Source organism: Phaseolus vulgaris, chromosome 8 (genome assembly GCF_051622355.1).
Source record: "Phaseolus vulgaris cultivar YP4 chromosome 8, ASM5162235v1, whole genome shotgun sequence".
Lineage (NCBI taxonomy): Eukaryota > Viridiplantae > Streptophyta > Magnoliopsida > Fabales > Fabaceae > Phaseolus > Phaseolus vulgaris.
This window is the reverse complement of record NC_143505.1, coordinates 24867426-24884343: the sequence shown is the minus strand read 5'-3', so window position 1 is coordinate 24884343 and position 16918 is coordinate 24867426. Positions and strand designations below refer to the sequence as shown.

Below are 16918 nucleotides of genomic sequence, written 5' to 3'. Positions count from 1 at the left end.
CTTACCGTTAGCTTTGGGGAAGGAGGATGAATATGGGATGTTTCCAAGCTCTACTGCTAGATGGCCATGCATCGATGTGGAAACTCCACGTTGTACATTGCCACATCTGAGCACCGAGCCATCTTTACCCCTAGTCCTGACCATTCCTGTTACAAAAAAAAAATATATATATATCATCAATTTTGTAAGAGTGTCAATATTGATAATAACATGTTAGAAACAATTTATATATACATTAGTCATCCATTTTATCAAAGTCTGAATCTTCTTCCTCATTATCTGAGGTTGATTGGTTAAGATTTTCATCCTCTTCATCGTGTGATGGTTGGATATCATTGTCATCAACTACCTGCAAAATGGAGGTGTCAACTAAGGCTTCTACAAGTTCAATTGTTATAATTGGTAAGACATGTGACATTTCATCAACTTGATACGGTAATTCATTTGGTATATGGTCAACTTCGACATAACCTCGAGGTTTTGTTGCGATGACCACACACCACCCACGAAAGTTCTTACATATCTTTGGATAAGGGACATAGGAAACCTGTCTGGCTTTTTGGGACAGGATGAAGGGATCATAGGGAATGTATCTTCCACTCATTTTAATTTCTACAAGATTATATGTGGGATTAACTCTAGTCCCAACATCCATTCTAGGATCAAACCATTCACAATAGAAAATAGGAATCTTCTTAGTTATTCCAACATATTTCAATTCATAAATATGTTGGATTACGCCATAGAAGTCATCTTGTCCATTTTTTGTGACCCCTTTGACATGCACCCCAAAATTGATGGTCTTTTTGGCTTCACCCCATGTCTTTGTATGAAACTGATAACCATTAACAAAGTAAATGTTCCATTCTGTTGCACATGAATTTGGACCCCAAGCTAGTGCTTTCATGTTTTGGTCTAGTACCCCATTCCTTTCATCAGCAACCTATACATTATTCACCATTGATATGAATTTGTGAAAAAGTAATGAAATATAAGCTTTTACAATAAGACATTACACTTACATAATTCTTGAACCATTCAGGAAAGTACTTGTGTATGATAGTGGAAGGTTCTTGGTTGTTGTTGGAGTAAACTTGTAAAAACAATCTTAAAAAACATGTCATTACCAATTGAATACAATCACTTATAACCAAAAAAAGATTTCAAATTAGAGAATATTTAACTTACTCCAGAATTGGTTTCACCTCATTGCAATTGATGAGAATATGAACATGCACAAAACGAAATTCATCATCACTCAAATAATAATGTTTGTTTGAACCACTAGGTCGTCCACATTTTTTCAATATTGAGAATGTTGATTCGTCATCCTCTTTTGAACTAACTCGAGGGTCATTTCTCAAAGTTGTGTTTGACAACAAACTATCTGATTCAAAATAATGAGAGCAAAAATATGTGACCTCCCTATGTAAGTAGAATGCACAAATTGAACCTTCGACCCTTGCCAAATTACCAACTGATCGCTTTGCATCTCTCATCATCCTAGAACAAAGAAGAATTACATGTTTATAATTGAATGGTTAACATTGAAAATAATTACATGTTTGTACCTTTCAAAAGGATACATTCATCGGTATTGAACTGGACCTCCAAGGATTGCTTCCATAGGAAGATGAATAACAAGGTGTTCCATTGAATCAAAAGAGTCTGGTGGGAAGATTCGTTCTAACTTACATAAGATGATGGATATATTTTCTTGCATTCGAACTAAATCATCCATCCTCAATGTATTTGAACATAAATCTCTAAAAGATCGACTTATTTCAGCAAGTGCAGTCCACACAAATTCAGGTAATGACCGAAATGCAATTGGGAGTAAACACTCCATGAAAACGTGACAATCATGCAAATTTCGTTTGTCAGGATTAGCACACCTTGCAATGTTAGAGGCATAACCATTCGACATCTTTAGCTCAATTATCCATTTGTAAATTTCTTTTGCATCATTGGTTGTGAACGTGTAATTAGCTTTTGGCTTTGTTAACTTCCCGTTTTGTTATTACACCAACTCCAAGTCTCCACGTAAACAATATTCAGCGACATCCATTCTTGCCTTTTCATTATCTTTGGTTTTACCCTTAACATCCATGACAGTGTTAAAGACATTTTCGAAAAAGTTCTTTTCTATGTGCATCACATCAAGGTTATGTCTTAACAAATTGTATTTCCAATATGGAAGATCCCAGAATATGGATCTTTTTGTCCAATTATGATATTGTCCATAGCCATGCACTGTTTCAAATGGACCATCAATTACACTCGAAAAGTCACAAAGAAACTCCCATAATTGCTCCTCATTCAACAAATAAGCTGGATCATCCAGTTCAACTTTGTTTTTGAGGAACCTCTTATGAATTCTCCTGAATTCTCATGAATCGCCGATAACAGTCAAACCAAGAACTTTTTCCCTCGTGTTTCAATGTGAAAGCTTTTGTGTCCTTCATACAATAAGGACATGCTAACTTACCTTTAGTTCCCCATCCAGACAACATGTCATATGCTAGAAAATCATTGATTGTCCACATCAAGCAAGCTTGCATGAGAAAGTTCTCTTTACTAGAGATATTGTAGGTTAAAACGCCCTCATTCCACAATTGTTGGAGCTCAGCAATAAAAGGTTGCAAGTACACATCAATTTTTTTGGTTGGGTTACTTGGACCAGGTATAATAGAAGTTAGAAACATGTATGGTTTAGTCATACACATTTCAGGGGGTAGGTTATAAGGAGTCACAAATACAGGCCAACAAGAATACGAAGATGTTGAAGCTTGGATGTAAGGAGTGAACCCATCTGAACATAAACCTAATCTTACATGACGTGGGTCAGCAACAAAATCTGGGTATACCCTATCAAAGTGTTTCCAGGCTTTCCCATCACATGGATGTCTCAATAGACCATCATCATTTTTATTTTCAAAATGCCATCTCATTTGGCTTGTAGATTCCATTGATGTATACAGTCTTTGTAATCTTGGTATGATTGGCAAATAAAACATTCTTTTGATTGGCACATTTGTGTATCTTCTCTTTTGACCCTTCAGAGGAAAATACCTTGGAAGACCACAAAATTTGCATTCAGTTAACTCAATGTCATCCTTGTAATATAACATGCATCCTGCTTCACAACAATCAATCTTTCCAGCCTTCAACCAAAGAATAGACACAACTCTTTTTGCCTCATAGTAATTCTTCGGTAGGAAATTTTGTTTTGGAACTACATCATTTAACATTTTTATGAAATCTAAACACTTCTCGGGAGCATGCCAATTGGTTCTAGCAGCCAGAAGCCGAATGGCTATTGATAATCTTGACTCGGTTGCTCCATCATAAATGGGTTCGTTTGCACATGCTAACATATCATAAAACTTCTATGTCTCTGCATTAGGGGATCTTCAAACATTCTGTCATTGTCCAAGTTCTAATAAGAAGTTGTTATATTTGCTACATGCATATATGCATCATTCACCATATCGTTTAATAACTCAAACCGATCAACACTGCTTTGACCATGGCTGCTTGAAGCATCAGGTAAGTTATCCTCATTTGCCTAAGTCTCCTTGAAGGATCAATCATGTCATACATCCAGCCTCAATCCATTATTCTGCATGTTCATTACCAAATGTATCATGACCCAACAACACACCCTTCCAAAGTCCAATTAAAAATCATTAACTCCCCTTTGAACTGAAATCGGGACATATGCATAAAACATCATTTATCTACCTACAAAACATTTAAACATTTTCAAGGCTCTTCCTAACCTAGGTGGTCACACTAACCTAAAGACCACCTAACAAAAGAAGTATGCAGAATAACATTTCCATTATTAATTTCTTTTTTTTTAAATAGGTCTCTAATTAAAATTTATAAATAAATCATAACCATAAAAAACATTTAAACCACATATTATACACAATAACAAAAATAACATAATTAAAAATACAAGTGCAAATAAATGAATTCATAAAAAATTTGAAATGACCATAAATAAATAAATAAAATAAAATAATCGATACATTATGCATTATTTTTTACATTATAATTCAATTTTTACAATAAATATTAAAACTTTGAATAGATTAATATTACATAAATATTCATTCCAATGGTTAAACTTCTCACGTCAATGATATTTAATATTTACAAACTAAGAATAAAACAAAAGCAATGAGAGAGAAAAAGAGATAAAAACTAAAAAAAAATCAATCCAAACTCCCAAAACCTCAGTCCTCACTATCTCTCTCCAACACCATCTTTCTTTTTATTCTTTACATTTCTCCATCCAATAATGAGTGGTACTGCTTTATCATACACGACTATTATAATACATATTTTAATTAATTTTTTAATTATTCTTATTTACTATGTATTCACCTTTTCAATAGACACTATTAAAGAATAACTTCACTTCTCAAATAAAAATTTATCTTTAAAAACTTCTTAATATCAAATATATTAGATAATGAAGAATATAATTTTTTTCCAAAAAAAATATTTTGGCTTCCACCATCAAAGAATAACTAATCTTTTGAGAGCAGACAAATTAGCCTTTAAATTCAATTATAAAAAATATAGACAAGAAATATTGAAAGTCAGGTATTAAATTAATAAACTAATGATAAGATATAATAATAATAATAATAATAATAATAATAATAATAATAATTGATCCTGCCGCCAACTCCAACGTGGAGGAATTGCTTTGTCGCTTCCTTACCCCGCCTATGGTAACTGTGCTATATGCAAGAATACTCTTAGAACCTTCTCCGGGAACTTCAAACGCAACCTGCAAAACACACAGACGGCGCCTCTAGCGGCCATTTGCACTCCGACGCTCAAGTTAGGTCACAGAACCACCAACAAAAATAATGTGTATCTGAATCTCTCTCTGATTCTCTTTTTATTCTCTCTGTGTCTGTGCTTAACAGAATTCTGTTCTGTTACGCTATTCTCTGCGTGTGTCAGAATTCTGTTATGCTTTTGTGCGAAAACGTATCACAATCAGTAAAGACGTGGGTATCTGTGTTTTCTATGTGTACCTTTCACGACGCGGAGTGCACCTTTATCTTGGCCACGCCCCTCTCAGATGGTGACACGTGGAGGCATGCAACTCACATCTAAGCGCACACGTGCCACTACCTGAAGGGCTCTAGCGCATCTCTTTGTGCGCCTAAGTTATTCCTTTGCGGAGTAACTTAGCGCGTTTCTTCCATCTGGGTGAATCGCACACTCCCAGGAGAACGCTAGTTGTGGCTGGACTAGGCACACTCACCAAGCATTGCTCTCTGCATACACGATTTCCCCTTCACGAAATCATGCACGTAATGGGTTGAGAGAGTCACCAATCACTGACTGGGTTACTAACTCCCTCCGACCACTCTTGTGCACGATTCTACCGGCGAGGAGCTCCTCTTTCTCTAGGTATGATCATGCGAGGTCCATGCGTAATGCTCTCGCTGGGAATCTCAGTCCCAGTTTAACTGCGTGTAACACGAAACCCCGATGACCATGCACCCGATGACTGATCGGTGCTCTATTGCTTCTCGCGTTCTCCCCCCGGGTGTTTATCTTGGAACTGATTTGTCGGTGGCCACTCGGTTACTGACCCCCGATCACCATATCGGGTGATCTCCTCCCTGATTTCTCTGACACCCGATCCACGTGTCACCCTGCGGGTGGTCCACGTGGTTATCTTCTGCTAACGTCATCGACTACCGATGACCGACCGGATCACAAGCCCTCTAGTCTCGAGCTGTGAACTCGTTCTCAGCAAAGAGACTAAGTGGTCGCGCTCTCGGTCCACGTGGCAAGTGGGGCCACCTCACGTGTTGCCTTTTGACGTTATGACTTCCTCCCTTAATCTCGCGACACGTGGACGCATCGACGGCCAGCGTGGAGTGTCGCTAACGCTTCCCTTATTCAAATAGGCGCGCACTTACTCTGTTTCATCATCTTCTCCAATACACCAACTCTCAGACACTTCGAATCTCCTTTCTGCGCGCCCAACTTTCTTCGAGCTTTCTACCTCAAGACCTTCCACGATCATCTAAAGGTATGACTTTTCTTCTTCCTTGATCCCTTTAGGTTCTTTTCACCGATTGCATTCATCTCTTTCACTACCATGCATTCATCTTCTCTGTTTTTCTTCTTCTCAACCCGCGCTAGGGTTTTTTGCGTTTCTCACTTCGCTTTCTACTTCTCCTTCTTCCTCTTCTTCGCCTGGACCCTTCTTTCTTCTTCCCTTCCTCTGTTTTTCACCGAACCATTCATCATTCCCTCTTCTTCCGGTCATCTGTCCTTTTGCTTTCCTCCATTGCAGTTATCTCGCAATGGCTCGCTTGAAGCAAACTGCTCGCATCGTTGCCTCATCCTCCGGTGCACAGCCTTCAGCAAGTGCACCAGCGTCACCTCCACCTGATGCAGCTCCCTATCAGGACTACGCCAGGGTCTACGACTGGGCTCCCCTGGCATTGCTGGCCGAAACTTCCACTCAACTACCTAAAGGCCACCTCAAGACCCTTCTGAGCAACGACCCTGATGAGCCCTCCTGCGCCATCGACAGGGAGAACGATTTCAACGTTCGTATACGCATTCCTCCTCGAGGGATGCCAATCTGTGTGGACGATAGGGCTACCAATGCCACTTCACCTTCATATACTCCGCCATCTTCAAAAGGTTGAAGCTGCGCTTGCCCTTCACCTTCTTTGAGAAGGAGCTGATGATGGAGCTGAACGTAGCCCCTTGCCAACTCCACCCGAATGCCTGGGCTTTCATACGGGCATTCGAGATCCTCTGCAACTACTTTGGGCATAACGCCTCAGTAGACGTCTTCCTACATTTCTTCGAGGCGAAGAACTCTGGGGATAGGTCTTGGGTCAGCCTGAATGGAGTTGTTGGACGAGTGATCTTGGGCCTGTACCAGCAATCGTTCAAAGATTGGAAGGGCAGGTTCTACATGATCTTTGCTACTCAGCAAAGCCCAACGCTGCTCGAGGGGTTTCCCCTTTATTGGGTTCCTGGAGTCGAGTTTAAGAAACCCCAGGGCCTTGAAGCCATGGCTCCCTACGAGCGTGAGCTGTGTAGGTTGCTCCTAGGGGCAAAATATAACTCGGCCCTTCTCATCAAACACGAGTTTGATGTGGTGTCTCTGAAGAAGTACATAGGTAGGCTCTTCTTCTTGCACCTCTTAGAATACTTGCACACTCTCATGCATACTTGCATAACATTTTATCCACTTGCATAATTATGCCATCTAACTCTTCTTTTTACCCTTGATGTAGACATGACTTCAGGGAAAGATAGGAGGAGGGCATTACTGGAGCTTGCCCGGACTAGGGGAGCTAAGGGGACTGGTTCTTCCTCCTCTACCACCGAGCCCATCGCAGCTCCCCCTCTCTCGGTCGCGCCAGCTGAAGGCCCTGAGCCAGAGAAGAAAAGAAGAAGGCTAGTAAAGGCCTTTCCCGCAACTGTGGCGGTCGCTGCTGATCCTACCCCCTCAACCGAGGAGGAGAGTTCTGGCTCTCCTCTCATACATCGCAAGAGGAAACGCCAAGAGGTTGGGGGGCTTCGTCTCTTAGGCCTGAGGAAAATGAAGTGGTACAGATCGAGGAGGGTTCATCCCCCACCTCCTCCTACTCAACCTGCCTCAGCACCAACTTTCTCTCCCTCCCCTCAGCGCCTACCATCTCCGACGCCTCAACCTCTGTCTCCAGCATCCCTTCCACCTCCACCCCCAGCGAGCCAAGCTACTGGTCAACCCACTCCACCTGCTGGGAGTGATTCTGCCCACTCGGGGGGTTTCTCAAGACTTCCTGCATCACCACCACCACCAACCTCTGCTGCTATTGCTGAAGGTGGTGAGGCCAGCTCGCAGCCAAGCAGCTCTGGCACTAGCAATGAAAATTTCAGTCGGGTCATTGCCTTGGTTCGACATTTCATACGCAGTCGGGAGCTTCTCGAGTGGAGTGGGCAGGAGGTGGACATGCACTTGGCCAAGCAGATAGTGCTTTCCCTAGAGTTTTTCACCCAGCACCGCAAGCAACTAGTCCTGGAGAAGAGGATCAAGGAGCTTGAGCACGACAAGGAGTCACTGCAGAGTGACTTTGAGGCTGCCCAAGGGTCCGTAGACCTGATGAGGGATGTGGTGGAAAAGTCCAGGAAAGAGTACCTATCGCAGGTCCAAGAGACCATCAAGACTGAGATCTTGATGGGGCAAGCTGTCAACGCTCTGGACAGTGAAGTGGTGGAGCTGAGGAGCAAGGTAATTAACTTGGAGGCTGAGACTTCCTCCCTACGCCAACTGAACTCACAACTAGCGGGGGATCTCAAGTCTACCAAGGAGGAGGCCACTGAAGGGGGGAAGAAACTTGAAAAGGCAATGGACGAGCTTTCTGCGGTGAAGGTCGAGCTTGTCGAAGCAAAGGGCAAACTGGGAGAAGTTGCCTCTTCCATTGCTTCCCTCACCATTGAGAAGAACGCCTTGGAGACTTCAAAGCAAAAGCTCGAAGCTGACAACGCCGAACTTATGAACGTGGGTGCTGACGCCCTTGCTGATGGGTTCGAGTTGGCCTTCGAGCAGATTCATTGCGTTCTTCCTGACGTGGACCACTCGCAGTTCAGCATCTACCACGAAGTGGTAGATGGCAAGCTCATTCCTCCTTCTTAAGTTTTCTTCTTGTAATTTCATATTTCTGCACAATTCCTGTACTTGAAATTTGTATAGACCTTGGTGGGAATATATACTTGCTTCAGCTATATGTTTCTTCTCTCGTATCTTCTTAAGCTTCCTCTTTCTTTTTGCACACGACTAACTGTTAACTAGCTTAGGTTTAGCGTGATCTGTACTCTTTGATCTTGGCCACTACCTTGATCACGGCTAACAACTCCCTTAGCTTTGTCTTTAACAGTTCTTATGCATAGCTTCGTACTAGATGACTAACTAAGCATAGTCTGTCTGCTTCGGCTTGTTGTGTAAGAACTTGTTTGGAAAAGCTTCCTCCAACAAGGCACTACCCACTAGCATATCCACCGACAACTCATCAGTCATCGTTCTTCGGTCTTCACCTTGCTTCTCTGTTGCTCTAGCGCTAAGTGCATAGAGGACTTTGACATCGATCGTCAGAGGTGATGCCTTGTTTTTGGGGAAGAAGAGTGTTTCTCGATAGCCCCTCTTATCTTCCCCAAGGTCATCAACCTTGAGCGGATCGGGTCGTTCTTTCCCTTCCTCACTCCTGGGGTGAGAAGGGTTTAAACTAAGGGTTTTACTGGGCCAATATTGGTATATGCCAAGTGGGTAAGGACGTTTGTCGAAATCCTTCCTTTCCCACTCTTGGTCTTACTAGCACCTCTGGCTTTTCGAACCCTAGTCGCCTGCACTCACACCTGGGTGAGGAGGACTTAGATTAGCGCCCATATTCGCGCCTAGGGCGAATAAGGCCTAACCGATCACCTGCACTCGCGCTTGGGGCGAGGAGGATTTTAACTTGAAAACTCTCGCACACTTGATATGCTGATAATCTTTTCATTAGGTGGCCTCGTTAAAAACCCTCCTTAGGGAAAAGAGTGCCCCCTTATCTGTTCAACTGTTTTCAGTATATACACTGAGTGTGTCTTTAGCGCGAGAACGCAACTACTTTACAACTTAACTGGAATAAAATTTCAAGTGGGTGGCGTTCCACGTTCTGGGGATTGCTCCTCCCTCCAGAGTTTCCAGCCGATAAGCTCCATTCTCCAATGCCTCAACCACTCTGTATGGGCCTGTCCACTTTGGAGACAATTTGTTTTCCATCTCGTTCTGATGCGCCTTTCTCATCACCAGATCACCTTCCTGGAAGCGCCTGAGCCTCACCTTGGAGTTGTGCCTCCGTTCTACTCTTCTCTTAACGGCTTCAGCACTAACTCTGGCTTCTTCTCGCACTTCGTCCAGTAGGTCGAGATTCATCTTTCGCTCTTCGTTGGATTCTTCGGCAATGAAATTCAAAAACCTGGGGGAGCTCTCTTGTATCTCCACGGGAATCATGGCATCTGTCCCGTAGACAAGGCTAAAGGGTGTCTCATGGGTGCTGGACTGTGGAGTGGTATGGTAGGACCATACGATTCAGGGGACCTCCTCTGCCCATTTTCCTTTAGCTTTCTCTAGTCTTCGCTTCAGCCCCCTGAGCAGTACTCGGTTGGCTGACTCCACCTGCCCATTGGTTTGTGGGTGTTCCACCGAGGCGAAAACCTGTTGTATCTTTAACTCCTCGCACATCTTCCTTAGCTGATGACTTGTGAACTGGGTGCCATTGTCGGAGACCAGCCTCTTGGGTACTCCGAAACGACAGACAATATTCTTCCAGACAAAGTGCTCGACTTTCTGTGCGGTGATGTGCGCAACTGGTTCTGCCTCCACCCACTTGGTGAAATACTCGATGGCCACGATGAGGAACTTCATCTGCCTTATCGCCAGGGGAAAAGGTCCCAGGATGTCGATTCCCCATGTGTGAAATGGCACGGGCTATGGATGGACTTCAACTCCTCGGGAGGTGCCTTATGCCAATCTGCGTGAAGTTGACACTGTTTGCAACGTTGAGCATACCTCACGCAGTCTTCCTTCAGCGTTGGGCAGTAGTACCCCGCGCGGAGGATCCTACTTGCCAAAGCGCGACCACCTACATGACTTCCGCACACCCCCTCGTGTAGCTCTGACATAAGCCTAGTGCATTGCTCGCCATACACGCAGATCTGCACAGGATGAGAAAACCCAAATCTAAACAGGTTCCCGTCAATCAAAGTAAACTTACTCGAGCTTCTCTTTATTCTTTTTGCCTCTGTCGGGTCCAGTGGGAGTACACCATCTTCTAAGTACAACTGGTACGGTGTTATCCACGTGTCGGGCTCCCTAACAGCGCAGACTTCCATCGCCTCATCGGTCTTTGCCAGTCGCGCTCTAACCCTCGGCGCTTTCAACGTCTCCTGAGTCAGCGAACGATGACCGATCCCCAGACGCTCCATCGATTTGTACACTTGAAGTACCTAGTTGTCTGACACAAATGCTCGCGGTACCTTCAAGGTCTCCTGAATGACGGTCCTCTGTTTTCCCCCCTTGCCTGAGCTGGCCAGCTTGGCAAGCAGGTCTGCTCTGGCATTTTGCTCTCTCGGCACATGAACTAGTTCAAACTCGGTGAAGGACGTCTTCAGGAGCTGTACGTATTCCAGGTAAGCTGCCATCTGGGGATCTTTCGCCTGGAACTCCCCTGTAACTTGCCCGGTGACTAGCAAAGAGTCACTCTTAGCAACCAGACTTCTTGCTCCCATTTCTCTTGCTAGCAACATTCTTTGCGATCAGGGCTTCATACTCCGCCTGATTGTTGCTAGCCTTGAAGGCAAAACGGAGGGACTGCTCGATCAACACTCCGTTCGGGCCATCCAAAATGACCCCAGCGCCGCTCCCCTGTTGATTGGAAGAGCCATCCACTGATAATACCCATCGGAAGTCTAAACCTTCTGAAGGTGTCGCGACCGACAACAGCTCGACCACAAAGTCGGCGAACACCTGCCCCTTTATCGGTCCTCGGGGCTCGTACTGAATGTCGAATTCTGACAATTCCACCGCCCATTTGACCATCCTTCCCGCTACGTCTGGCTTCTTTAGCACCTTTTGAATGGGCAAATCTGTCATTACCACTACTGTGAAGCTGTGGAAATAATGTCTGAGTCTTCTTGCTGAAAATACTACCATCGGGGCAGCCTTCTCGAGGGCTTGGTACCTTGTTTCAGGGCCTTGCAGTACCTTACTCACAAAGTACACAGGCTTCTGAACCTGATCTTGCTCTTGTACCAGGACTGAACTGACTGCTCTCTCTATCACAGCAAAGTATAGACGAAGAGGGGTGCCAACTTGTGGTTTTCGCAAGACCGGTGGGCTTGCCAGGTACTCCTTCAACTTGATGAAGGCCTCCTCGCACTCCTGTGTCCAAAGGAATCTGTTGTTGCGCTTAAGACACTGGAAGTACGGATGACCTTTCTCCCCTCCAGCGGACATAAACCGAGATAATGCTGCCAATCGACCGGTGAGTTGTTGCACCTCATTCACCGTCGTTGGACTCCTCATTGCCACGATTGCTGCGCACTTCTCTGGATTAGCTTCGATTTCACGCTCTGTCAGGAGGAAACCCAAGAACTTCCCTGCCTCCACGCCAAAAATACATTTCTCAGGGTTGAGCTTCAACCTGTACCTGGCGAGGGTGGTGAATAATTCCTCCAGATCGGCCACATGATGCTCCTTCTCTCGGGATGTGACCACCATGTCATCTACATATGCATGCACGTTCCTTCAAAGCATGGGCGAGAGCACCCTATCCATAAGTCGCTGGTAGGTAGCCCCCGCATTCTTCAGCCCGAACGACATTACCTTGTAGCAGTAGCAAGACCATTCAGTCATGAATGCGGTCTTGCATTCATCCCTGGGGTGCATTATGATCTGGTTGTATCCTGAGAATGCATCCAAGAAGCTGAGTAGCTTCCCCCGTGATGTGCTATCCACTAGAGCGTCTATACTGGGTAGAGGGTAGGAATCTTTGGGGCATGCCTTGTTGAGGTCAGTGAAGTCCACGCACATCCTCCACTTGCCGTTTGGCTTCTGAACCAGTACCACGTTCGCTAGCCACTCAGGGTACTGGATCTCCCTGATGTGCCCTGCGGCAAGGAGCTTTTGCGCTTCGTCGTGGATCACTTTCCTCTTCTCTTTGTTGAATTTCCTTCGCCTCTGACGCACAGGTCGGACTTTAGGATCCATCGACAGGCGATGGCAAAGGAAGTTAGGGTCGATTCCTGGCATGTCGGATGCTGACCATGCGAACGCGCCCATGTGCTTCTCAATCACCCCGGCGATCAGCCCTCGTTCTTCTTCGCCGAGCGATCCTCCCAACTTGAACTTTTTCCCCCTTATATCTACTTCTACCCACCCCTCAGCTGGGTAGGGTCTTCTCTCACTGGCGATGACCGCCCTCGCGATCCCTGACTCGCGAGGAGTGATCATGCCCTCTTCCTCTGCTTCCACCTGAGCTACCTGGGAGCCCCCCAGCGTAGCAGCCTCCATCTCCCGATCGCCATGCGTTCCCCTAACCACCAATCGCTCTTCGAGCACACCTGGTGGTGGTGTTGAGGTGACATGGCATATGCTCCTTTTTTGCCTGAGGCTGTTCACATAACAGCGTCTAGCCTCAGCCTGATCTAACTTGATGGTTATTACGGTCCCCTCCATCGACGACAGCTTCAACTTCATGTGCCTCGTCGATGGCACTGCACCCAACCTATTTAGTGTTGGCCTTCCCAACAAGATGTTGTACGCAGAAGGGGCGTTCACCACCAAGTACCTTATCTTTTCGGTGCGGGCTGTTGTTCCATCGGTGAACGTCGTCCTCAGCTCAATGTACCCCCGCACCTCTACCTGATCCCTTGCGAAGCCGTAAAGACATCCGGTATATGGCCTTAGTTGATCGGGGGACAGCTGCAACTTGTTGAACGTCGGCCAGAACATGACGTGTGCCGAGCTCCCTTGGTCTACGAGCACTCTGTGCACTCGCCTTCCTGCTGTGATGAGGGAGATGACCACAGGATCGTTGTCGTGCGGTACAACGTCCCGTAGATCAGCTTTCTTGAAAGTGATATCTACCTCGGGGAAATGGCCCTCGTCCACCGAGTCCACGGCCATAACCGATCGAGCATACCTTCTTCTTTGTGATGCGGTGCATCCCCCACCGGAGAAGCCTCCCGCAATCGTTTGCACCTCCCCGTGCACAGGGATTTCATGCTGCTGTTCTCCTGCCTAGGCCCCCGATGCGCGATCACCCTACGCCTGCCGCAGGTAATCTGCCAGGAACCCAGACTTTACCAACTTCGCCAGCTGGTGTCCCAACGCCAAGCAGGAGTGGAGTGTGTGGCCAAAGGCTTGGTGAAACTCACACCACTCGTTCTTTTTCCTCCCAAGTACCTTATCTGTCTTCTCTGGTACTCGGAGTCTTGCGGCTATGGCAGGAAGGGCGATCAGATCCGCCAACCCTACCATGAAATCGTATCTTGGGGGTGCATTATTCTCCCTTGCACGCCCCCTGCCCTGGTCCTTCCTGGGTGCATAAGGACGAGGTTTCCCCTGCACCTTCTTTCCCTCCTTTGCCTCATGCACCCTCGTGTGCTACTGTTGCTTCCCCTGTCCTCCACGCGGCTTCAGTGGTGCAGCACTTCCTCTTTTCTCAGAAACCTCTATCTCTGCCACTATGTGCGCCATTGCGCGTCGCCGGATCTCCGCAAAGGTGCTGGGATGGCTTCTGATGAGCGACTCACTGAAGGGACCAGGCAACACTCCCTTCTTAAACGCATGCACCAGCATATCCTCGTCCTTGCTGGGCAATCTAACCACTTGTGCTCCGAAGCGGTTGAGGTAGTCCTTCAGCGACTCACCTTGATATTGGCGTACATCGAACAGATCGTACGACACCACTGAAGGTGCTCTGTTAACGATGTACTGCTTAGTGAAAAGCTTCGAAAACTGTGGAAGGACGTGATATGACCCTCTGGCAGACTCACGAACCATTCCATGGCGATTCCACTCAGTTTACTCATGAACATCTTGCAATACACGGCATCTGAGCCCCCAGACAGCATCATCTGAGTGTGGAACGTCGTCAGATGCGCTTCTGGATCTTCTACCCCCGTGAACGACGCCTTCACTCCCACTAAGTTGGGAGGTACCACGGTTTGCATGATTTCAGGGGAGAATGGAATAGGGAACGCTCTCGGAGGCGATGGTGGCATCGCCATCCATTCTCCAACTGCGCGTTCCTTCTGCGTCTGTAACGTCCTTCTCAGCTCCTCATTAACGCGATTCAGCTCATCGTTCCTACTCTGCGATGCAGCCTACTCCGCCTGCATCTTCTCTTGTTCAGCTATCGACGCTGCGACATTGTCCTGCAGCGCACGCATCATCTCCAAGACCTGCGCCATTGTCACAGCTCCTTCCTCAGCAGATGGCGCATGTGATGTTTGTCTTGTTCTCCTCATTTTCTCAGCAAAAACTCAGCAAAGACTTTGAGAAACTCCAGAAACTTTGGTGTGGATAGGACCACGATTCACACGGGCCCCACGGTAGGCGCCAAATGATCCTGCCGCCAACTCCAACGTGGAGGAATTGCTTTGTCGCTTCCTTACCCCGCCTATGGCAACTGTGCTATCTGCAAGAATGCTCTTAGAACCTTCTCCGGGAACTTCAAACGCAACCTGCAAAACACACAGACGGCGCCTCTAGCGGCTGTTTGCACTCCGACGCTCAAGTTAGGTCACAGAACCACCAACAAAAATAATGTGTATCTGAATCTCTCTCTGATTCTCTTTTTATTCTCTCTGTGTCTGTGCTTAACAGAATTCTGTTACGCTATTCTCTGCGTGTGTCAGAATTCTGTTATGCTTTTGTGCAAAAACGTACCACAATCAGTAAAGACGTGGGTATCTGTGTTTTCTGTGTGTACCTTTCACGACGCGGAGTGCACCTTTATCTTGGCCGCGCCCCTCTCAGATGGTGACACGTGGAGGCATGCAACTCACATCTAACTGCACACGTGCCACTACCTGAAGGGCTCTAGCGCATCTCTTTGTGCGCCTAAGTTATTCCCTTGCGGAGTAACTTAGCGCGTTTCTTCCATCTGGGTGAATCACACACTCCCAGGAGAACGCCAGTTGTAGCTGGACTAGGCACACTCACCAAGCATTGCTCTCTGCATACATGACTATAAAAAATATATACAAGAAATATTGAAAGTCAGGTATTAAATTAATAAACTAATGATAAGATATAATAATAATAATAATAATAAGATGCAATAATAATAACCAATCAATAAGTCAACAAAGTTAACCATTAATTATTTGTTATTTAAAAAATATTTTTATTTATTTATTATTTGTAAAATTTAATTACACATTGTATGATCAATTTATGTGATTGTTGTGATAGAGAGAGTCTCAATCTCTTAGAAGCAACAATTTATGGAAATTAAAAAAAAAAAAAACATAATGAAACTATATAAAAATGAGGAGAAAAGATTTTATTTTAATTTAATTTCCTTTTTTTCATTTTCTCCTCCCACACAACACACAATAAAAAGGGAAAATCTATAAATAAAGGTAGGTTTTACATACAGGTTTGAGTGTTGTCTCCCCAGACAATGGCTGATCCTGTCGCCAACTCTAGCGTGGAGGAATTGCTTTGTCGCTTCCTTACCCCGCCTATGCAACTGTGCTATCTGCAAGAATGCTCTTAGAACCTTCTCCGGGAACTTCAAGCGCAACCTGCAAAACACACAGACGGCGCCTCTAGCGGCCGTTTGCACTCCGACGCTCAAGTTAGGTCACAGAATCACCTACAAAAAAAATGTATATCTGAATCTCTCTCTGATTCTCTTTTTATTCTCTCTGTGTCTGTGCTTAACAGAATTCTGTTACGCTATTCTCTGCGTGTGTCAGAATTCTGTTATGCTTTTGTGCGAAAATGTACCACAATCAGTAAAGACGTGGGTGTCTGTGTTTTCTGTGTGTACCTTTCACGACGCGGAGTGTACCTTTATCTTGGTCGCGCCCCTCTTAGATGGTGACACGTGGAGGCATGCAACTCACATCTAACCGTACACGTGCCACTACCTGAAGGGCTCTAGCGCATCTCTTTGTGCGCCTAAGTTATTCCCTTGCGGAGTAACTTAGCGCGTTTCTTCCATCTGGGTGAATCGCACACTCCCAGGAGAACGCTAGGTGTGGCTGGACTAGGCACACTCACCAAGCATTACTCTCTGCATACACGATTTCCCCTTCACGATGTCATGCACGTAATGGGTTGAGAGAGTCACCAATCACTGACTGGGTTACTAAC

The 16918-nt window shown here is 45.5% G+C and overlaps 1 pseudogene; it reads right to left on the bottom strand.

The window, feature by feature from the left end:
• Positions 1-1184: 1184 nt before the first annotated feature.
• Positions 1185-3649, bottom strand: LOC150025531 (uncharacterized; annotated as a pseudogene).
• Positions 3650-16918: the final 13269 nt, after the last annotated feature.